Here is a 23,936-nt window from a genome sequence, read left to right as displayed (position 1 = left end):
AACTGGGAACAGGATCCAGCCCCAAAGGGAGGTCAAGACTTGTGTCTGGTCCAACTTTCCTTGTCCCTGAAAAACTAAGGCTGGATTTGTAATAATCTAAGGCTTTGTTCAATTCATCGCTGTAGAGTTTGAGGATGTGTTTCACTAAGTCTGAAATTAAGAACAATGCAGACTTCAAGTAGAAACAATTTTGTTACAGCTCTTTCCCACTAAATTAGGAGACAAATATCACTTCAGACACCCTTGTACATCAGAATGATCTATTACAAATCAGTTTCATTGGTATTTATTGCAATTGAGACTTGATGGTTCAGCTTTCTAGAATACAGTATTCAGTTTTTTAACAGGATTTTTGTAAAACACTGTTGAATTGTTTATTTTCTGCTTTTAATCAGTTCACCAAGTGGCACAGCTGGGTAACTCCTTTGATTTGATCTGAAACATTTAAATCCATGCCTCATTTTCAGGTGGCCTATGAATAAATATTTGTGGTCTCATTTTTTTTCAAGAGGCATGTTATACTTTGATCTCAAGAAATTACACGAGGCCATATCATGCTGATGATTTTTACCATATTGATATTAGCAATGACACAGCTGCCTGGAACTTTTCAAACCCAGTGTCCACCAATGGTGCCACTGTAGTATGTGGTGTGCTAGTATAGACAGAGCTCAGAATTTTTAAATCCTGGATCATGGAAACCGCAGCATATGTGTCCCAGGATGCATTATGCAAACCAGCAGTAGAACTAGACACTGCACCTGAGAAACAGATTTAAAGGAGGAATAAAATACAGCATCCCATTTTCAAGATTTGCATAGTGCCAAAGGCACCTACTAAATAGAATTGTTATCATTATTGTAAGTAACAATGTGTTACCATTTATTTAGAGCTCAATCCTGTAGTCCTCAATCTGGAAACAGACAATGCCAGATCAGATTTTAATTCCATCCAAGGATCTGGCCCTATTATTAAAAAAGGACACTTGATCCTTTCTGTTTTATACATGTTGAAGGCCCAAGATTGAAAATGTAGTCTGCCTGACTATATAAGTCTTGTTTTATCTTCTCCTGTTATGCGGTTTCTTCCCCCCTCCCAACTACTCAATCCCCACACTGTTTCAAAAGCTCAGACCCTCTTCTTGAATTGTTTATGCTCCTCATCTTTGTATTTCTAATCCATCTCTTTCTCTCACCTTGCCATCTGCTCTTGACTTCTCCCTACATATAGTGTAAGTAGTTTGGAAGAGTCAGGCCATAGGGAAGTAGGCTATGATACCAAAGCTCATGTCAGGCACATCAGTTAAATGTTTAAACTGGCTTTCCTTTTGCTGCACTGGAGGGTTGCTGTGGACCCACATTGCTTCCCATGCAGCCTGGCAGTGCAACAATTTCTCTGTAAAGCTAATTCTTATTCCCTAAACCAATATGATTTTAATTATGTGCTTTTCCCTGCCACTTATCACTCAGCCTCACGCTTGAAAACGGATAAGACTATAAATCTCTACCTGCCTGTTTTTCATGAGGCCTCATGTATTGTATTGTGGTGTTATTTCTTAACCAAAATGAGCTGAGATAATAGATTATATTTTATTACTTTTGTACTGGATTTTTTTCTATTGTGCTTCATTTTTACATGGATGCATATTTTAGGAAAGTTATTAAAATACCTCTCTGATTATAGGCAAGTCTATTATCTGATACTGATGAAATCGTTCTGCATTTGCTTTATTGTAAGAGGGAAGCACAGTAAATGCTTAACTTTTATAATCTCAATTTTGGCTACACTTTGAAAAAGCTTTTTTTCTTCTTTAAAAAACGTTATATAGATGAGACCATGATTCTCTGTTGCCAGGTAGTTATTCTGTGCAGCATTCCAGCAAGTGATGCTTTGGAAATATCATCCACAAGGTCTCATAAATGGGCCAATTAAAACTAGAGTATTTGTATGTATTTGAACCAGATCCTCAGTTGTAAAATGAAACAGAATCTATCTATATGTATCCTAGACCAAATGGGTACGTCTAGACTACAAGCTTCTTTTGAAAGAGGCTTTTTCGAAAGAATCTTTCGAAAAAGCCACTTTCGAAAGAGAGCGTCTAGACTGCAACATCTTCTTTTGAAAAAGTGAGCCACTTTTTCGAAAGAAAGCACCCAGGCAGTCTGGATGCTCTGTTTCGAAAAAGCCCTGTTTGCATTCAAGAACGCCTTTTTTCGAAAGAACAATTTAAAAAAAAGGCATTCTTCCTCGTGAAATGAGTGCTGCCGTCGAAAGAAAAGCCGCGTTCTTTCGATTTAATTTAGAAAGAACGCGGCTGTAATCTAGACACTGGTGAAGTTTTTTCGAAAAAAGGCTACTTCTTTTGAAAAAACCCTGCAGTCTAGAAACAGCCAATGAGTCATCCCATTGATTTCAACAGGATGAGTTGTGTGGAAAAGGTGAGTGAGATGTGTGTCGACAGCTGGTGTGTATGAGTGGGGTGGAGGTGAGGAGACAGGCAAGATAGTATCCAGGAGATTTATCTCTGAATGCTCGTGTATATTTAAGTTTGCTGTTGGATTAGTCACTTGGTAAATCAAGCATCATCTTTAAAGGATAAGAAACAAGGTGCCTTCCTTTCTGCCTTTTCCCCTACGGGAAGTATTATCATCAGTTCAGCCAAAAATAAATGTTGTGATAATAAAGCAAAGTGAGACTCCATCAATAACCACAAGTGGAAAGTAGCTGCTGGGATTCCATATGTATGATTGTTACCCACCTGGTGCTGATCCTTCTGGAGTTGCTTCTCCTTCGGACTGTTCATGTTTCTTACCTAATGTGTCAAGTCCTTCCTCTGTGTTAAATTCCTCTCTGCCTTTGGTACCCAACAGTTCACAGGTAAAAGAGGGAGTTTTCTGAATGTATTCGTTTTCTCCAAGCCATGTAGTTACATCATAGAAAACATTTTTCCTTCTCTGGGGAAGTTTCAGAACCTTATGTACATGACAGTTGAATCCTTAGATGCCCTGTATTTTGCCTTGTTGAATATCTTTTATTGAAGAGGCTAATACTTATTAGACAATCCTCTAACATGAGCCTGCCAAAGTCAGGATCAAAGCTTATATAGGTGTATCTTTCATCCATCTACAACAGTACAGAGATGATCTCTTTAATTATAAAGTCTGACAGCAGCAATTGTCCCTAGGCAATGATTCTAATTTCAGTCTTACCTCTTCCAGGAATTTCAGATAGTTTCTGTAACTTGTCACTTCTAATATATGAGACTGTGTTTCTTTATAGCTCAGTACAGTGTGTCCTGGAACTTTGACCAATTAAGCTTATTCTTCAGTTAGATGTGTCATCTCATGCATAGTTTGACATATGTTTAAATAGCTATATGTAGACGGGTTACAAGAAAATGTTAAAATAATATTAAGGTAGAACTGTCTATACACACAAGGAATTCTTTCCTTATTTTATCTTTTGCCCCTTCAGAGAAGAAATGACAAAATGTTTCCAAGCCTTCCTTCTGGACTGATTCACATTTATAGACTGCCTCTTGAGGAAGTTTTTGAACTGTCTTTAGGCTCTTGTCCTTTCACTGTGTTACTGAGGTATTCCTAGCCAGCCATAAGATCTCACAGGTCCATCAAGGAGGGGTGATTATTTTGAAATACATAGCAGTTTGTCATGCTGTCAGGGTTTTGCTTATACTGATCCCTTTTGTTAAGTAACAAAGCTATCCTGGTGCAGTAGATAAGATCTGGTAGGTTAACGCATGATCGTAGAGGTACCTGAAGGCCCTACCAAGACAATATATTGCTTTCTGCAGAATCAGAATGGATCAAGGCCTAGGTATATCAGGTGAGGCTCACATCCTCTGTAGCCTATGACATTTCAGATGGCAGCTTTTGAGAACAAGGAGGTCATGTGTTAATTTTGTACAAAAGCTTCAGAGGAGTAGCTGAGTTAGTCTGTGCAGGATAAACTTAAAAAACAACAGATAGTCTGGTAGCACTTTAAAGACTAACAAAACATGTAGATGATATTATGAGCTTTCGTGGGCACAGCCCACTTCTTCAGATGACCAGAAGTGGGCTGTGCCCACAAAAGCTCATGATACCAGCTACATGTTTTGTTAGTTTTTAAAGTGCTACCGGACTGTTGTTTATGTTAATTTTGTACAATAATTCTGAAGTGACCAGGTTAGTATCTTTCTAGCAAACTCAGGACATGTCAAATGATTTTCTGGTTTCAAGATACATTATGTTTTGAAGGTTTTTGGCTATTCGGAACGCGGGCGGTGTCTCCAGTGGTTCCCTTTGCCTTTCCTCTTGCAACCACTTTCAGTTAACACAGAGGTCAGCAGAAGCCTCTGATTCATTTACTGTTTGTACCTCAGCTCCTCTCCCCCCTTATTGCAAACCAAGTAACTTCATTGTGTGTCTCCAGTATGACTTCAGTAATCACTAAACTCTAGCAAAGCTGTGGAGCACTGGCCTTCATAGTGGCAAAGTAAATAGCACATCACATGCAGTGATGGACTCTCAACACCATCCATTGCAAGACTTCCACATTTCTTTGGTTTTCATAGATCTTTCTCTTGAGAAAACTAAACTCATTGGTCCCCAGATACTGAAGTAATAAAACCACACTCTTGTAGCTAACAGAACAAGGGTGAGGGTGGATGGATGGATAGAGGAGAAATTAAGATATTTCAGATGTTTTCTTGTGAGCAATTTATCTAGCTGGAAAATCAGTTGCACGTATTGATCATCGCTTCGCTAAACAAGATTGGAAACTTCACCTTGTGCTATAAGGTAGCGAGATCCATTTTCAGAGTCACTGGCTATGTAATCCTTTCCTTTTGAGAATGCAACCACAATGCATTTCTTATCACTCCAAATCAAGAAAGGTCCAGATACTGCTTGGGGGAAGGTATTTCTAATATACAGTGTGATTAATGATTCAACGCACTTTTCAGCAGGTTCCCAAAGTGCAATGGAATCTCTGAGAACACCTTCCAAAGCAATGAGCTTCCTTTGACCCAGAGCCAAAGACGTGAAATGAAACCACAGAGCCTATTTCAGAGTCATGTTTATCCACTAAACAGTAAATTTCAATACAAGCTTTTCCCTCCGAAGGAGAGAGCCTGGGTGCTCAAACCAAACCCTGCAAGGCAGATGATGTGCAAATCCCTTGATAATCAAAAGCATGCAGCTATTTAATGCTTTGCTCTCAGAATTAAGAATAGTTTTATATTAGGGACAGGTGAAAGTGCATGTCCAAACATTTTGTTAGTAAATGGATGAAGTTCTGTTAATGTCAGAGGAGTTTCATCTGCTTACAGCAGCAGAAATTTTGGCCTTTCCATGTCCAAGAAGTTGCTCTGATAGATACTGCAGTGCAAGAACTCTCACCGGGCAGGGACTGCATTTCTTATGAGAGTGCATGGCTCATTCTCTTATTGGAGTGGATGGGGAGTTTTGCCATTGACTTCAATAGAGGCACATTCTGGTCCAGAATCTTTCTTTATTTGTGTTTGTAGTTGAAATCCACTGAGATGCCACCAAGGGTTTCTTACATGCTGTGGTGTAAAGAATTTACTGTGTGCCTGCCAGAGGCACGTTGTCAAAATTATTGCACCTTGATTTTTTGTTGCTTTTATAGCATATTGTATGTTGTGATATGGACAGATGGCTGGATCTAGCTATGCATCCCTCCAGGCATTTTTAAGAGGGCACATCACCATTGCAACAATCTAGGGTACCAATCACAGTTTTCTGTTCTCCCTGGAGAAATTCCACTCTGCCATGTTCCCTCATAAGTGTAGCTCTCCCACATTATCTCCCATCTCCACTTGTCATTCTTTTATCTTCCTACCGCCGGGTGCTGTTCTGAAGCATTCCCTTGTAAGATGACCTGCCATGCTCTCCATGGGCTTCTCCATAGATTGGTAATGAATTTGCTGTGCTTCTCCATAAGTTACTGCTCTCCCATGCTTGCTCACACTGTGCTAGTCTCCCACTCTTCCATGTAGGGCACTGCGTTTCCACAGTTTTCTATAGGACTCTGATCTGTGCTGATATTACTTGCAGACAGATGAATCACTTAAAGGCAAATGGTGTGTGTCTGTACCCTTCTCCACAGACATGGATTTCAAATAAAAGGATGAGTTAATTACTAAGTTGCCACGGGGCAGCAGTTACTCATGGTAGAAAAGCTTGTGTGAGGAGCTGTGCAGTTTCCCCTACTTTTTTATACTATTACTACTAACAATAAATAAACAATGTAACCATAGCAACTGCCACATAATATATCAGATATCTTTGAGATGCAGGATGCTGCTGAAAGATCCCATTACATTCACTAATGAATGTACCAAAGGGAGGGAATATACCAAGATTTTTCTCACATTAGTGATAATTGTTAATGCACTTGGATTGTTATTTCCAGGCAGCACACATGGTGCCTTAATGTTCTTTCGGTTCCAGGAAAGCAAGGGATGAAATGAAGAATTACAAGTGGAGGTGAATAGGTAACATGGAGACTAGAGAACAGCTGGAATGAGTTTGATAGGGGTGAAATGCAAGCTGAACTGAAAACTTGCTCTGGGTACATCCTGTATAGGTCGCAGTGATGTGCTTTTCCGGTTGGTTGCTCAGACTCTGTAGAATCTCCTGGGTATAATTCAGTTTCAGGATGTTTCTTTGTTAATCCAAAAAACTTTAAATGTTGGAAGGTTTGGCTTCTCTGAGAGTACTCCTCTGACAGCCTTTGCAGATAAACCTTTCCTAGCAGGCTCTGACTTCCTTCTATTGTATCTGATGTGGTATTGTCTTAGAGGAATTGGATGGTGGCCTGTTTGCTCCCTCTGACTTATTCTTTTTGATGGGCTGGCCCCTTCTTCAGAAGGTAATTGGATGGCCTTCTCCCCTGGGCTCCAGCCTTAGACTTTCTTGTATGATGACCAGCAGGAATTCTTTTGACTCCAGTGCAATGGGCCACAGTGCCTCCTTATGAGTTGGCTGTGGCCTGTGAGTCTGGCATCTAGTCCACTTCAAGCCAGTGCAAACTAGGTTCTGTGAAGCTCTGGGATGCTCTTTTACACTCACTCAAGGCACATGTATATGAAAATAAGAAATGTTGCTTCTCTTCTTTTTGCCTGAGACCAGCCATTGTTCTTTCTATCCTTTTCCCTGGCAGAGAGGGGGACAGAAGAAGTTTGGCATATGCACCCCCGTCATTCTCACTCCAGGCACAGAGACAGAGTGATTTAGTCAATTGTGATAATCAGTGTCAATTCTGAGATTTGAAGATATGCTGAATGGGTGTTTGTGACTCACTTGGTAAAAAGTAAATAGCACCACTTTTCACATGCCCAGATATGTTAACTTATATAGTACTATCAACTGGGCATCTTTCCATTTTTCTGCATGTGGAAAAGTCTGTGTCCCATATTAATTCCTTCCAGCTAACACCTCGCTTCCTGTTACAAAAAAATCCCAAGCCTGGAACACCCCCATAAAGGTTCAGAGACTAAAATACACAACATAAACACATTTCAGTTTGACTAGATTCTTAGAAAGAATTGGGAGCTACCTTACAAACGAAACACATGTCCTAGTATCAAAAGTAAAAACTGATGGGCGTATACCTCATTTTCATATCCATATTCTGAACATAAATTTCTTTGTACTAATGTAAGACTTAAGCATCTTAGATGTATTTCTTGTTAACCGTAAACATGGACAAATTAATCAGCTGAGCAGATTTAGCTGATGTGTGTTTTTTTGTTAGCTGAATTTTGTGGGGGAGAATGCAATTTCTGTTCAGGCAACATGTATGTAAATTGAGAACCATTGAGACCAGAGGGACTACTCCCTTTAGTAAGTGCTATTTGCATGAGTAAGATTTTTCTGATTTGGTTTTCTGAATTTGTATTTTTTTGCAGAAACAATGGACATTGCAATTGACTCTTCATTATGTTGTCACAAATACAGGACAATTCTTATGGGTTTATGTTAATGGCAAGGGTTGCTAAGATTGGATCGGAACCCTCAGAGCCTACAAATTGCAGAACGTAATAGCAGTTTGTTTGTTTTCCTCTCTTTGTCTTTAACAACCAAATTTAATGTTTCTTTCTAGTACCTTCCTGTGGATAGGGCCCCTATTGGTCAGCAGTTAGGGTGGGATAAAATGTGTGAGGCTGGCTTAGTTTTTTCACTATTTTAGTAAGATAGAACTGATGTAATGGAAGGGGCAGAGATATCTGTTGAACTGAAGCCAAAGCAAAGTTTAACTCTTGTGAAGTGCATTTAAAATGCGTTATCCATACCTCAAAATGCTCAAAGTGGAACAGGGGAAACAATTAATTCTGTATTTTTCTGTACAATTTCATTCTACTTATCCTAAACCCACACAGGGTGCTGACTGAACATTGAACAGAACTGAACTCCCTCCTGTTATCACCTGGCATATTAAATGTGTTGAAACAGATCCTCAATAAGTCTAAATTGGTGACGCTCCTTTGAAAATACCAGCTGAATTTTTTTTCTGAGTAGCATTTGTATGTTAATACAGCAATCACTTACTAAATTTCTCATTTAAGAGAAAAGAACTTTAAATTCTCCTGTTGCCCAAGGGACAAATTTGTGGCCGCAGCTGATTTGTAGCAAATGCAAGAATGTTTCTATACTGCGTACTAGTGTGAGGTGCTCACATAATAAGCATAGTTTTGTGAGAGAAACGGGTGTATTGGACCATGAATGCTGGTGCTCTGTTAGTTTTATTTCCTGACCCATGGTGACATATACAGATATGGAAATGCATTTTAGTACCTCCGCTTTCTCAAAGGAAAAAACTTTCAATTGATTTTGTTTAAACCACCAGGGTGCCCCAAACAAAGATGCTTTAAAATATGCAAGAGTGGCCTTTGATTTCATTTCAAGTGGAAAAGTCTACTGGCTTGAGGTGGGGGAAGTCACCTCATGCATTTTAATGTAGCAGCTTGATTGTTCCAAAGATATTTAAATCTTTAAATCGAGGCCTCTGTTGCGATGGATGATGTGCTAAATGTCAGAGCTGCATGTAAAATGGAAATGTAAAAAGTGATGAGAGCACAAATAAACAGTAAAAGAAGCTTAAAAGAATATCACTTTGTGGTTCAGCCCATTGAACCAGTACTGAGGCAGCAAACCATGCTTAGATAATTGCACTGTCCACACATGGCTTCAGCAGGCTGCAATTTCTCAACCTGAAAAAACAGTGCACAAAATAGCGGAGCTGTCAGGTTAAACTAATTTGAGTCATTTAGACACAGCTCCGAGGCCAGGTCTATACTACAGGGCAATGTCAAGCTAAGGTACACAACTTCAGCTATGTGAATAGCATAACTAGAGTTGGTGTAACTTAGATCGATTTACTCAGTACCTCCACTGTGGGGGTCTATGAGAGAAACTCTCCCGTTGACTTTTCTTACACTTCTTGACCCAGTAGAGTACCAAAGTGGATGGGAGAGTGATCAGTGATCGACTTAGCGGGTCTTACTAGATCTGCTAAATCAACCCCCAAGGGATTGATCCCTGCAGCGCCAGGTCTAAGTAAAGGGTAGTGCAAGGCTGCACTGCTCCAGGGGGAGTTCAGGCAAGAATTATGCCTTGTACAGTTCACTTAAACGAGGGAGATTTTTTTAACTGACTATAGCCTTAATGTAAGCCTGCTTTTAAATAGTTTAAGGATGCCTGATCCGAGTACCTTTAACTGAATGGGGGCAGAATCTGCCCCATGCCACAGCTTTGCTTAGCGCAGATGAGGGGGTAGCATCAGGGAGTAGGTGTTAGCACCCAGCCCTGAGATTTTGACTTCAGTGATGGAGAAGATCTCTGCTGCTCCCCCCTCGCCCCCAGGCTCTCCACCACTTGCATGGTTCTTTTGCAAGTGGTGGTGGGAACAGCGACACCAGCCTTTGCGTGTCTGAGTTGCACAAAGGATTCAAATCTCAGAAGAGAATCTGGTTTATTGTCTCTAACCATTTAAAAATCAGTTTAGCTGATCGGATTTTAAAACCAGTTAGAAAACTTCCCCAGCATTGAAAGGTACATAGACCTCTGGTATCCTCCTTCCCTAAGCTCTCCCTGTGCACAGGAGAACTCTGCAGTCTAAGTGAGGCTGTTATTACCTGCCTGCTCCAGAAATTTTGGCCAGAACTTTGATTTTCTATTACCCTTTATGCAGTGTGTGCAAGGTTACCATGTGGAGGCTCCTTGTGTTATCTTCTTACCCTGCTCACTTCTATGTGGCTCTGGGCCAACCTAGTCCCCATGACTTTTAGTCAAGTGGATGCTACTGTAAGTCTTTCCCATTTGTTATTTGTTGAGTGTCACCAGTAGGGGTGTCTAGAAAAATAAGTCCTGGCTTGATTTTCAGCATTGCAGAACTCCTAAAAATTCCATTAGGCCAGTGGGAATTGAAGGTGCTCAACATCTTTGAAAATCTGAACACTGCCTACTAATGTCAAGTCATCCTAACATTTAAGTAACCGGGATCTGGAGAGGTCATCTAGTCTAGTGACTCTCAACCTTTCCAGACTACTGTACCCCTGTCAGAAGTTGGATATGTATTGGGTACCCCCAAGTTTTACCTCACCTAAATACTACTTGCTTGCAAAAACAGACATAAAAATATAGAAGTGTCAAAGCAATTCGTTACCTAAAAAATGCTATAATTTTAAATCAATTGAATATAAAAATTATACACTGAAATATAAGTACAGTATATAGAGCAGTATAAATAAGTCACAATCTGTATGAAATTTTAGTTTGCATTGACTTTGCTAGTCTTTTCTGTACCCTGTTGGAAAAGTAGAATCATAGAATCATAGAATCATAGAATAATAGGACTGGAAGGGACCTCGAGAGGTCATCGAGTCCAGCCCCCCGCCCTCAAGGCAGGATCAAGCTCCGTCTACACCATCCCTGACAGATGTCTATCTAACCTGTTCTTAAATATCTCCAGAGAGGGAGATTCCACCACCTCCCTTGGCAATTTATTCCAATATTTGACCACCCTGACAGTTAGGAATTTTTTCCTAATGTCCAATCTAAACCTCCCCTGCTGCACTTTAAGCCCATTACTCCTTGTCCTGTCCTCAGAAACCAAGAGGAACAAATTTTCGCCTTCCTCCTTGTGACACCCTTTTAGATATTTGAAAACCGCTATCATGTCCCCCCTTAATCTTCTTTTTTCCAAACTAAACAAGCCCAGTTCATGAAGCCTGGCTTCATAGGTCATGTTCTCTAGACATTTAATCATTCTTGTCGCTCTTCTCTGTACCCTTTCCAATTTCTCCACATCTTTCTTGAAATGTGGCGCCCAGAACTGGACACAGTACTCCAGCTGAGGCCTAACTAGTGCAGAGTAGAGCGGCAGAATGACTTCACGAGTTTTGCTTACAACACACCTGTTGATACAACCTAGAATCATATTTGCTTTTTTTGCAACAGCATCACACTGTTGACTCATATTCAACTTGTGGTCCACTATGACCCCTAGATCCCTTTCTGCCATGCTCCTTCCTAGACAGTCGCTTCCCATCTTGTATGTATGGAACTGATTGTTCCTTCCTAAGTGGAGCACTTTGCATTTCTCTTTATTAAACCTCATCCTGTTTACCTCTGACCATTTCTCTAACTTGCTAAGGTCATTTTGAATTATGTCCCTATCCTCCAAAGAAGTTGCAACCCCACCCAGTTTGGTATCATCTGCAAACTTAATAAGAGTACTCTCTATCCCAATATCTACATCATTGATGAAGATATTGAACAGTACGGGTCCCAAAACAGACCCTTGAGGAACTCCACTTGTTATCCCTTTCCAGCAGGATTTAGAACCGTTAACAACAACTCTCTGACTACGGTTATCCAGCCAATTATGCACCCACCTTATCGTGGCCCTATCTAAGTTATATTTGCCTAGTTTATCAATAAGAATATCATGCGAGACCGTATCAAATGCCTTACTAAAGTCTAGGTATATGACATCCACCGCTTCTCCCTTATCCACAAGGCTCGTTATCTTATCAAAGAAAGCTATCAGATTAGTTTGACATGACTTGTTCTTCACAAACCCATGCTGGCTATTCCCTATCACTTTATTACTTTCCAAGTGTTTGCATACGATTTCCTTAATTACCTGCTCCATTATCTTCCCCGGGACAGACGTTAAACTGACCGGTCTATAATTTCCTGGGTTGTTCTTATTCCCCTTTTTATAGATGGGCACAATATTTGCCCTTTTCCAGTCTTCTGGAATCTCCCCTGTCTGCCATGATTTTTCAAAGATCATAGCTAAAGGCTCAGATACCTCCTCTATCAGCTCCTTGAGTATCCTGGGATGCATTTCATCAGGACCTGGTGACTTGCTGACATCTAACTTTCCTAAGTGATTTTTAACTTGTTCTTTGTGTATCCTATCTTCTAAACTTACCCTCTCTCTGCTTGTATTCACTACGTTAGGCACACCTCCAGACTTCTCGGTGAAGACCGAAACAAAGAAGTCATTGAGCATCTCCGCCATTTCCAAGTTCCCTGTTACTGCTTCTCCCTCCTCGCTAAGCAGTGGGCCTACCCTGTCCTTGGTCTTCCTCTTGCTTTTAATGTATTTATAAAAGGTCTTCTTGTTTCCCTTTATGCCTGTAGCTAGTTTGATCTCATTTTGTGCCTTTGCCTTTCTAATCTTGCCCCTGCATTCCCGTGTTGCTTGCCTATATTCATCCTTTGTTAGTTGTCCTAGTTTCCATTTTTTATATGACTCCTTTTTAATTTTGAGATCATGCAAGATCTCCTTGTTAAGCCAAGCTGGTCTTTTGCCATATTTTCTATCTTTCCTACACAGCGGAATTGTTTGCTTTTGGGCCCTTAACAACGTCCCTTTGAAATACTTCCAACTCTCCTCAGTTGTTTTTCCCTTCAGTCTTGCTTCCCATGGGACCTTACCTACAAGTTCTCTGAGCTTATCAAAATCTGCCTTCCTGAAATCCATAACCTCAATTGTGCTGGTCTCCCTTCTACCTTTCCTTAAGATCATGAACTCTATTATTTCGTGATCACTGTCCCCTATACTGTCTTCCACTTTCAAGTTCTCAACTAGTTCCTCCCTATTTGTTAAAACCAAATCCAGAACAGCTTCTCCTCTGGTAGCTTTTTCAACCTTCTGAAACAGAAAGTTGTCTCCAATGCAGTCCAGAAACTTATTGGATAGCCTGTGCCTCGCTGTGTTAGTTTCCCAACATATGTCTGGATAGTTGAAGTCCCCCATCACCACCAAATCTTGGGCTTTGGATAGTTTTGTTAATTGTTTAAAAAAGGCCTCATCCACCTCTTCCACCTGGCTAGGTGGCCTGTAGTAGACTCCTAGCATGATATCACCCTCATTTTTTACCCCTTTTAGCTTAACCCAGAGACTCTCTACACAGCTATCTCCTACGTTCATCTCCACTTCAGTCCAAGTGTGTACATTTTTAATATACAAGGCAACCCCTCCTCCCTTTTTTCCCTGTCTGTCCTTCCTGAGCAAGCCGTACCCTTCCATACCAATATTCCAATCATGCGTCCCATCCCACCAGGTTTCTGTAATACCAATGATATCATAGTTGTATTTATTGGTTAGCAATTCCAGTTCTTCCTGCTTATTACCCATACTTCTCGCATTTGTATATAGGCATCTAAGATACTGATTTGATCTTGCCTCCCTGTTGTGCCCTGACCCTCCTTTCTCCTTGCCATTATAGGCCGTAGTCCCCCCCATTTCCAACCCATCTCCCAGTCCCGCACATTCAGCACTTACCTGTGGGCTTTGCTCACCTGCCCCCGACAAACCTAGTTTAAAGCCCTCCTCACAAGGTTAGCCAGTCTGTGTCCAAACAAGGCCTTCCCGCTCCTGGAAAGGTGAACTCCATCTCCGCCAAGCAGTCCTTCCTGGAAGAGCACCCCGTGATCAAGGAAGCCGAATCCCTCCTGGCGACACCATCGTTGCAGCCAGGCATTCACCTCCAGGATGCACCTCTCTCTGCCCGGGCCCCTACCTTTGACAGGAAGGATAGAAGAGAATACCACCTGCGCTCCAAACTCCTTCACCCGTACTCCCAAAGCCCTGTAGTCACACTTGATCCGCTCAGTGTCACACCTGGCAGTATCATTTGTGCCCACGTGGATGAGTAGCATGGGGTAGTAGTCAGAGGGCCGGATAATCCTCGACAATGCCTCCGTAACATCTCGGATACGGGCCCCTGGCAGACAGCATACCTCTCGAGATGAGCTGTCAGGGCGACAGATGGGTGCCTCCGTTCCCCTCAGAAGAGAGTCTCCAACCACCACTACTCTACGTTTCCTCCTCGCAGTGGTGGCAGGAGACTGCTCAACCTTGGTGGTGCAAGGCCTGGTCTCCTCCACTGTGGGGGGTGACTCCTTGTCTCCTGCTGAAAGTAAAGTAGGCAAATATGTACCCCCTAGTATAGCTCTGAGTACCCCGGTTGAGAACCACTAATCTAGTCCAACCTCTTGTGGTGAGGCAAGAACATATACTCTTAGAGCATTCCTGATAGGCATTTGTCCATCCTGTTCTTAACAACTGCCATGAAGAGACAATCTTTTGGAAGCCTATTCCAGAGGTTAACTACTTTTGGAATTAATTTTTTCCTAATATCTAACTAAAATCCCCTTTCCGCAAATTAAGAATACTACTTCATGTCCTACTTTTAGTGGACATTTGATCACCATCCATTTTATATCATGCCTTAACATCTTTCCATTGTACTATCCAAGTCATTAATGAAAATATTGAACAATATCAGATTCAGGACAGACCCCTGCAGGACTCCACTAGATACAGCCTCACAGTTTGGCAATAATTTCTCTTTAAGTATGATCTTTCAACTAGTTTTGCACCCACATTATATTAATTTCATCTAGACTACATTTCCTTAGTTTGCTTAGGAAAATGTCATGTGGATTAGGAATTATGTCAAAAGCCTTACTAAAATCAAGATATATCACATCTACTGCTTTCCCCCTCCGCTAGGCTAATATCCATGTCAAAGAAGAAAATTAGGTTAGTTTGGCAAGATTTGTTATTGACAAATCCAAGTTCCTTCTTATGATGCTATATTCTTTAAGTGCTTAGGCACTGATTGTTTGTTAGTTTGTTCCATTATCTTTCCAGGTATGGAAATTAGACTGAATGGTTTATAATTCCCCAGATCCCAAAGCCCAAATACCATCTAAAATAAATGCTATTTAGCTATGCACATAGTATCTTAGGTATATACTAGAACACTTACCTGGCTCTGCCCAGATTTGGCCTGGGGGGCCACGCAGGCTATGCCACAGTGGCAGTGCTGGGTGGTGCAGGTGCCGGGGGTGGGAGGTGCTGGCTGGACGTGTGTTGAGCAGCTGGGGCTGGGCTGGTTGGCCCCAATGGTGCTCCCAGGGGAAAACTATCTTATTTCAGGCACATCCTGTTTTCCTGACACTACCAAACCCTGACCTTGCTTTAAGTTAGGATAAAAGTAAACTGCATACCACATTTGGAAGCCCTAGGTTTTACTGCTTAGGAGGAGTTCTTAAACAAATGGATCCGCAGACACACACACAGAGAGATGCACTCTAAAATGTATAGAGAGATGTAGAAGTAGATAGGGTCCCCTTCACTGTAGCATCTGAGCACCTCACAACATCTCTGAGTGGTGTGAAAGTACTATTATCCCATTTTACAGATGGGAAAGGGAGTGACAGAGAGGCTTAGTAGCTTGTCCAAAGTGTCACAGGCAGTTTGTGGGAAAGTTTTAAGCTAGTGACCACCATCTTGGCAATGGCCACCATCTTGGCTGTCACCCTGGGGATTGAACTAGGGACCACAAGAATTAAAGACATAAGCTGCTACAGCTTGACTTAAAAAGGGAAGAACTGCCATGATGGAGCTGTAACGGACTAAGATCCTCTATAGACTGGGAAAAGAGGGGGAGCTGTAAAACACACTAACCATTAAACTCCTTCACCTGAACAAATTAATGTTGTTGTATTACTATTCTACAAGTGCTACTTGGGAGTAACTCCTTTCCAAGTCGGTGTGATAAACTTAATTAAAATTGGTGATTCTATTTTTATGGACCTGATATTGAAACCATTATCATGTTAGCTCATCCCACGTAGGTATGGGTCCTCAGTGAATGAGAGAATATGAAAGGGACTATGACCTCCATGTCCGCAATCATGAATGCTGCTGACAGCTTCACCATGCAGAATACAACATAAACAGGAAAACAGTGAGAAGGTTAAATTATTGAGACCTTCCAGTGAGATTGAGTTCTGTCAATCAAAGGGGTTGGAAGGGAGATATTCTGTTGGAGACTCATCACCTTCTCTCTTGTCCCCACTATTGCACTGAAAAGTGCCTTTGGTGAGCTGAGGCTTCTAAAGTCAAGTCCCACATGTAATCAAGGGAATGAAGTGTTATGGATGAGACACTGCACATGATGGGATGTTGTAAGATGCCGCTAATGAAAGATCAGCAATGGGAAGATGTGTCCTTATACAATAGTCCATGAGTTGAATAACCTACTTGTATTAGTGATTTGGAAAGAAGTCACTTCCACTGTTGCTCAGCGCATTTTTCTGCAGGTCCATTTATAAAAACTCTATGCTCTGTGGTAACTGGGAATTTGGGTTAGAAAATCAAGTCATTACAATTGGCATTCCTGAGCAATCAGCATAGAATCAAAGAATACTAGAACTGGAAGGGACCTTGAGAGGTCACCGAGTCCAGTCCCCTGCCCTCACAGCAGGACCAAGCACTGTCTAGATCAGGGGTCTCCAAACTACGGCCCGGGGGCCGGATGCGGCCCGCGAGGCCCTCTCATCCGGCCCGTGGAGACCTTTTTGGATTCAAAGGCAGAAGAAGTGAGATTGTTTCAAAACCCATTTGAAGCAGATGTGGCCAGTTGCCCAGATGAACTGCAGCTGGAAGTCATTGAGTTGCAAGCAAATGACCTCCTTAGGGACAAGTTCAAAATAGGACTGGTGGGTTTTTACCAGTTTTTGCCCAAGGAAAACTTTCCTAATGTCAAAACTTTTGCATCAAGGTACCTTTCAATCTTTGGAACAACATACCTGTGTGAACAAACATTTTCAAGAATGAAATACGTGAAGAACAATTTGAGAACAAACTTGTCCGATGATAATCTCAGGTCACTGTTGATGTTAGGGACAACAAATCTAAAGCCAGAAATGTCTGCTATTTTGGCATCCAGGAAACAATTTCACCATTCACACTAATACAGGTGTTCATGTGTAGTGTATGAATGTGTTATTAAATAATAACTGAATAAAATAATATTAAATAATTAAAAACAACATCCATGTTTTGATTGTTTTTTATTTGGACCTCAAGTGTGTAGACGGCCCCCGAACTGCTGTTTGATAGTTAATGCGGCCCTCGGGCTGAAAAGTTTGGAGACCCCTGGTCTAGATCATCCCTGACAGGTGTCTGTCTAGCTGCTCATAAATATCTCCAGTGATGGAGATTCCACAACTCCTCTAGGAAATTTGATTGAGTTTTTAACCACCATGACAGGCAGGAAGCTTTCCTGATGTCCATCCTAAATCTCCCTTGCTGTGATTTAAGCCCATTGCTGCTTCTCCTATCCTCAGAGGCCAAGGAGAATTTTTTTTCTCCCTCTTCCTTATAACATCCTTTTAGATACTTGAAAACTGCTATCATGTCCCATCTCAGTCTTCTCTTTTCTAAACTAAACAAGCCCAGTTCTTTCTGTCTTCCCTCATAACTCATGTTTCCTAGGTCTTTAATAATTTTTGTTGCTCTTCTCTGAACCTTCTCCAATTTCTCCACATCTTTCTTGAACATCTTTATGGACACAATACTCCAGTTGAGGCCTAATCAGCACAGAGTAGAGCAGAAGAATGACTTCTCATGTCTTGCTCACAACACTCCTGTTAATGCATCCCAGAATCATGTTTGCTTTTCTTGCAACAGAGTCACACCATTGACTCAATGTTTAACTTGTCCACTGTGACCCCTAAATACCATTCAGTAGTACTCCTTCCTAGACAATCACTCCCCATTCTGTATGTGTGAAACTGATTGTTCCTTCCTAAGTGGAATACTTTGAATTTTGACCCTATCCTCCAAAACAGTTGCAACCCCTCCCAGCTTGGTATCATCTGAAAACTTAACAAGTATACTCTCTATGCCATCATCTAAATAATTGATGAAGATATTGAACAGAACTGGTCCCAAAACAGACCCCTGCGGACCCCAACTTGTTATGCCCTTCCAGCATGATTGTGAACCATTAATAACTACTCTCTGAGAATGGTTATCCAGCCAGTTATGCACCCACATTATAGTAGCCTCATCTTGATTGTATTTCTTTAGTTTATTGATAAGAAAATCATGCAAGACCGTGTCAAATGCCTTACTAAAGTCTAGGTATACCACGTCCACTGCTTCTCCCTTATCCACAAGGCTTGATATCCTATCAAAAGAAAGCTATCAGATTGGTTTGACATTAATTGTTCTTTACAAATCCATGCAGGTTGTTACCTATCATCTTATTTTCTTCCAGATGGTTACAGATGAATCCTTAATTACTTGCTCCATTATCCTCCCTGGCACAGAAGTTAAAATGACTGGTCTGCAGTTCCCTGGGTAGTTCTTATTTTCCTTTTTATAGATGGACATTATATTTGCCCTTTCCCAGTCTTCTGGAATCTCTTCCGACTTTCATGATTTTTCAGCGATGCTAGCTAATGGCTCAGATACCTCCTCTATCAGCTCCTTGAATATTCTAGGATGCATTTCATCAGGCCTTGGTGACTTGAAGACATCTAACTTTTCTAAGTAATTTTTAACTTGTTCTTTTATTTTAACTTCTAAACCTATCCCATTTCCATAAGTATTCTCTATGTTAGGCATCCTGTCACCATCCATCTTCTTGACGAAAACTGATACAAAGAAGTCATTAAGCACCTCTGCCGTTTCCTGTTATGGTTTCTGCCTCTTCACTGAGCAATGGGCCTGCCCTGACCTTGGTCTTTCTCTTGCTCCTCATATACTTGTAGAACATCTTCTTGTTACCCTTTGTGCCTCTAGCTAGATTATTTATCTCTTTTTGTGCCTTTGCCTTTCTAATCTTGCCCCTGCTTACCCGTGTTGTTTGCTTATATTCATCCTTTGTAATTTGACCTAGTTTCTACTGTTTATACAACTCCTTTTTTATTCTTAGATCATGTAAGATCTCCTGGTTGATCCAAGGTGGTCTCCTGCCATATTTTTTCATCTTTCCTACACAGTGGAATAGTTTGCTTTTGGACCCTTAATAATGTCCCTTTAAAAAACTGCCAACGCTCTTCAGTTGGTTTTTCTCCTAGTCTTGCTTCCTGTAGAACCTTACCGACCAGCTCTCCGAGTTTACTAAAATCTGTCTTCCTGAAATCCATTGTCTCTATTTTGCTGTTCTCTCTTCTACCATTCCTTAGAATCATGAACTTTATGATTTCATGGTCATTTTTACCCAACCCGCCTTCCACTTTCAAATTTTCAACCAGTTCCTTCCTATTTGTAAAATCAAATCAAGGACAGCTTCCCCCCCAGTAGCTTTCTCAACCTTCTGAAATAAAAAATTGTCTCCAATGCAGTCCAAGAGCTTGTTGGCCTTCCTGGGTTAGTTTCCCAACAGATGTCTGAATAGTTGAAGTCCCCCATCACCACCAAATCCTGTGATTTGAGATTGGAAAATAGAATTCAGTTTAGGAGAACTTCACAGTTAGATCATTAGGAATCCTAACTCTGATTTTGGATTAGGGATGTGAATGTGTAACTTGCTGATGCTGGTTAACTGGTTACCCAGGAGTAGCCCTCTGTCTGCATCCTACTCTAGGTGCTGGGCTGCTCCAGCCCTGCTGGACCCCCTGGCAGGGCCACCAACCACCAGCCTGCCTTTCATGGCTGGCCGCTTGGCTGGGAGCCAATAGCCACCTCCGCACAACTGGAAGCTGGGGCCAGGAGCTGACAACCAGCCACACACAACTGGAAGCTAGGGTCAGGAGCCATCAGACAAATGGCTTGTGCCAGGAGCCGACCCTGGCAGCTAGTCCCCCTGCATCTGGGACTGGGAGCCAATCCCAGCAGCCAGCCCTGTGTGACTGGTGGTTAGGGCCAAGAGTGGTAGTGCTGTGGGCTGCTCTAAACGAACAGGAGCAGTCCCCCACCTAGGATTCCACTTAGTCTGTTAACTAGTTAAACGTTAGGTCAACCTAACGTTTCACTGGTTGACTGATTAATCAGGATTTTACATTCCTACCTTGGATGCTCTTGTGTAGCTTCCATTGAAATCACCCTATCTTCTGCACATTTCACCATGTGTCTTAGGAAATCAGCTTTGGCATTCGACACATGGGGTGGAATATGTTACTGTCTGCTTCTGCCATATCTAGACCAAGATTGAAACCATCTAACTGTGACTGATAAGCTTCTACACATGAGTGGGATTTGCAGCATCTTGGTGCCATTGCTGAGTTGATAAGATGGTAGAAAGACAGCAATAGACTCATTTTTGTTGGAAGGCAAAAATCAGTTATTTCCTGTCTGAAGTACCCACATTAAGCTATTTCTTTTAGGTTATAGAAGAAGAATGTGCTAAGGCACTCAATGCAAAACCTTATCATTAAAGTTGAATGAATTAGCATTCAACATTTCAGGCCTCTTCACAGAAATTGGAAAGTCCATAAGAAGCAGGATCTTGTAAACTGAGCAACACATTTTCCATTCAAGGCTTTGATTTGGCACAGAAATATGCCATACACATCACAGCTGGCACCATGCACATCTAAAGAGATCTGAGGCTGTTAGTGCCTAAACAGGCACTAGACATTATATTATATGATGGAGACTGACTAATGAAATTGAGCCATCTAGTTATTGTGTACATCATTTAATTATTTTAATCCCCCTTAAAATGAGGGATAAGGGATCTTTCGGAAAAGGCTTTATTTTCCGAAAGATCCGTGCCTAGACTGGCGCTTTTTTCCAGCAAAGCTCCGAGCCGGAAAAAAGCGGCAGCCATTTTTATGCTAATGAAGCAAGGAGGATTTAAATCCCCGCTTCATTTACAATTGCGATATGTCTAATTTGCATCCCTTTTACGGAAAAGGGATGCAGTCTAGACACAGCCCTTCTGTTTCATGACATAAGTTGAATGCCATAGGTGCCAGGAAGGCTATTTCCCCCCCAGGATAGAAAGCTGGTGAGATTTGTTATGGAGAATTTGTCCCTTATTTGAAGGAGCTGGAACCAAGTCAGATGGACCAGAAATCTGATCCTGTATATTGAACTGTATATTTTGAAACAGCACTCAAGCAAACAGGAAGAATCAGTCGTGGTCCCTTCTTATTTATCCTTTTATCCTGATCTTTCTTCCTTTCCTTCCCAAAGCCTTCATGTAAAGCAGGAGTAAAATGCACTTTTTAAAATTCCTGAGATATGTAGCCAGATCAGTTTTTGTTTATAGATCAGGTCAGATTACGTGACCAAGAGTGTGATGCTGGCTCACGGAGTACCTTGTTTCTATGTGATTGGATGTTGTATTACATTTAATTATTGGCTTGGAGAAATGGAATAATGGGGAAACATTGCTCTCCAAATTTTTTCAGTGCCGATTGTAAACTCTTCTAATGAAATTATCTTGAGTTTATAGCAAGATGCCTTCCAAGCCCAAAACTTCCTACTGGCTAGCAGAAGCTCTGGGGATTGACAACTGATTAACAATTTTGTGTGTGTGTACATGTATGTTTCTGTGCAGTGAACGGGTTTGTCAGTTGATTTCATAGGTTTCTAAATGGAATGGCATTAATTTGTACAAAACTTTCATATGGGAGGAGACTTTTTTTTTTATTGGCATTATGGCCCTTCTGGTAAAATTACCTTGACAGAAATCCTGCAGATCAAAGTGCTGAAAGTTCACCTATATAGATTCATTGTTCTTGCACAAAAAAAAGAAAAATCACTGCTGGGATTTCAAGTGAAATGTCACATGAATTGCCCAGTGCTGTGTAATATCATATATTCAGTGTCTTGAAGGATTATACTCTCGGCTTCTGTGGTGGCCTCATTCCCTGGCAAACTGGAGATGAAGAGACACTCAGGCTACATCTGCCTTGCACAATTATTTCAAAATAAGCTATTCCGGAATAGTTATTCTGAAATAGCTTATTTCGAAATAGCACGTCTACACTGCAGGGAACCCTCAAAATTAGTCTGAGGAAGGCTTCCCTAATGTATACGTGCTATCTCAATTTAGAGCCCCTGTAGGAATAACTTACAATGGCCCTGGTGAGGGGTTATTTTAAAATAGCAGAAGTGGAGAGTCTACACACGTCTTATTTCAAAATAGCTATTTCAGAATAGGTGTAATTCTTCGTAGAATGAGATTTACAGAAGTCAGAATAAGCCATCCATTATTTCGAAATAACAGAATGGCTGTGTAGACACTAGCGTTGCTATTTCGGAATAACGGCTGTTATTTCGAAATAACTTTGCTGTGTAAACACACCCTCAGAGTAGGGTGCAGAGTGTTCTGTAAGAGATCGCAAGAGGTGCCTGGCCTCCAAAATCCACTGTTCCCAAATAATTCCCACCATGGCTGCCAGCACAAGTGAGATCTTGCAGAATTTTCCTTCCCACTTATCCCCCTCTCAGTCACTCATGGGAAGAATGATATCTTTTCAGGAACTGAATTCTAACTGTCCTATCACAACACAAAGCTCTATGTACTAGGTTGGTGGTCACTTATTTTTCTGGGCTGCGTCAAAGGGGGGCTAATTCTATAGGTAGCAACTTCTGTTAATGGCCATGTTCCTTCCTAATCTGAGTAATCTCTGGGCTTTCGTAAACACACATACTAAGATTCCAAACATTTGGAAAGGTGGACGGAGGAGGAGATCTGCTTGCAAAGTTTAGAAAAACAGTTCTCTTTGTAGGTATATAAAATGGAGATGAATTAGTCCGTTTTTCTGCACAATTTTGTTCAGACTTAACAGCAAATTTGCTTCTATTATATTTGTCATTGTAGCTGTGATCAGATTTTACTAGAGGATCATAGGTTTTGCCACATAGATCAAATACACGACCATTCAACTAGAATCTTCTTTTGGTGGCCAGTGCCAAGATGCTTCAAAGGAAGGTGGAAGAAGCCTCTATAACAAGCATTCAAAAAAGAAAGAAATTCACAGAGGACAGGCCCATCGATGGCTATTAGACAGGTTAGGCAGGAATAGTGTCCCTAACCTCTATATGGTGTCCCTAGCCACTGTTTTTCAGAAGCTGGGAATGGGCGATAGGAGATGGATCAACTGTTGATTACCTGTTCTGCTCATTGCTTCTGGGACATCTGGCATTGGCCACTGTTGGAAGAAAGGATATTGGGCTAGGTGGACTTTTGGTCTGACCCAGGATAGCCATTCTTATGTAATAGACAATTATATAACAACCTGCATACAGTTAATTACTGGTTTATGCCCTAAAACATGTTGTTTAACCCATTATATTTTTTGATCCCAGTTTAAGCCATTGTGGATATTATCCACATTAATGTCTAATCCTTTTTGAAATCTTAGTAAGCATACACCAGTGATATCTTGTGGTGTGAGTTCTGAAAGTATTTACGTAGTGGGTAAAATAATTTCTTTTTGTTTAAAATTTGTAGCCTTTCCATTTCACTGGACCACCCCTTATATTTTATTATGACAACGGTTAAATATGAAGGCTTAATTTCTCCGTGCCATCAGTGATTTTGTGTGTCTATCTACTTGTGCTGCTTTTGAAAATACTCACAGTGCACTTGAAACTCAGATGACTGTGTAGTAAAGGAAAGCAAAACTAAAATG

The 23,936-nt window shown here is 41.2% G+C and overlaps 1 protein-coding gene across 2 annotated transcripts in view; it reads left to right on the top strand.

Moving 5' to 3' along the window:
* The window catches only part of NSG2 (neuronal vesicle trafficking associated 2), a 79,380-nt gene that overhangs the window by 39,653 nt on the left and 15,791 nt on the right, over positions 1 to 23,936 (top strand). The gene's annotated exons all lie outside the window — the stretch shown is intronic.

The sequence above is a fragment of the Pelodiscus sinensis genome, chromosome 16, assembly GCF_052426305.1.
Source record: "Pelodiscus sinensis isolate ZL-2025 chromosome 16, ASM5242630v1, whole genome shotgun sequence".
Lineage (NCBI taxonomy): Eukaryota > Metazoa > Chordata > Testudines > Trionychidae > Pelodiscus > Pelodiscus sinensis.
The sequence above is the reverse complement of the archived record's forward strand: the minus strand, read 5'-3'. Positions and strand labels throughout refer to the sequence as shown.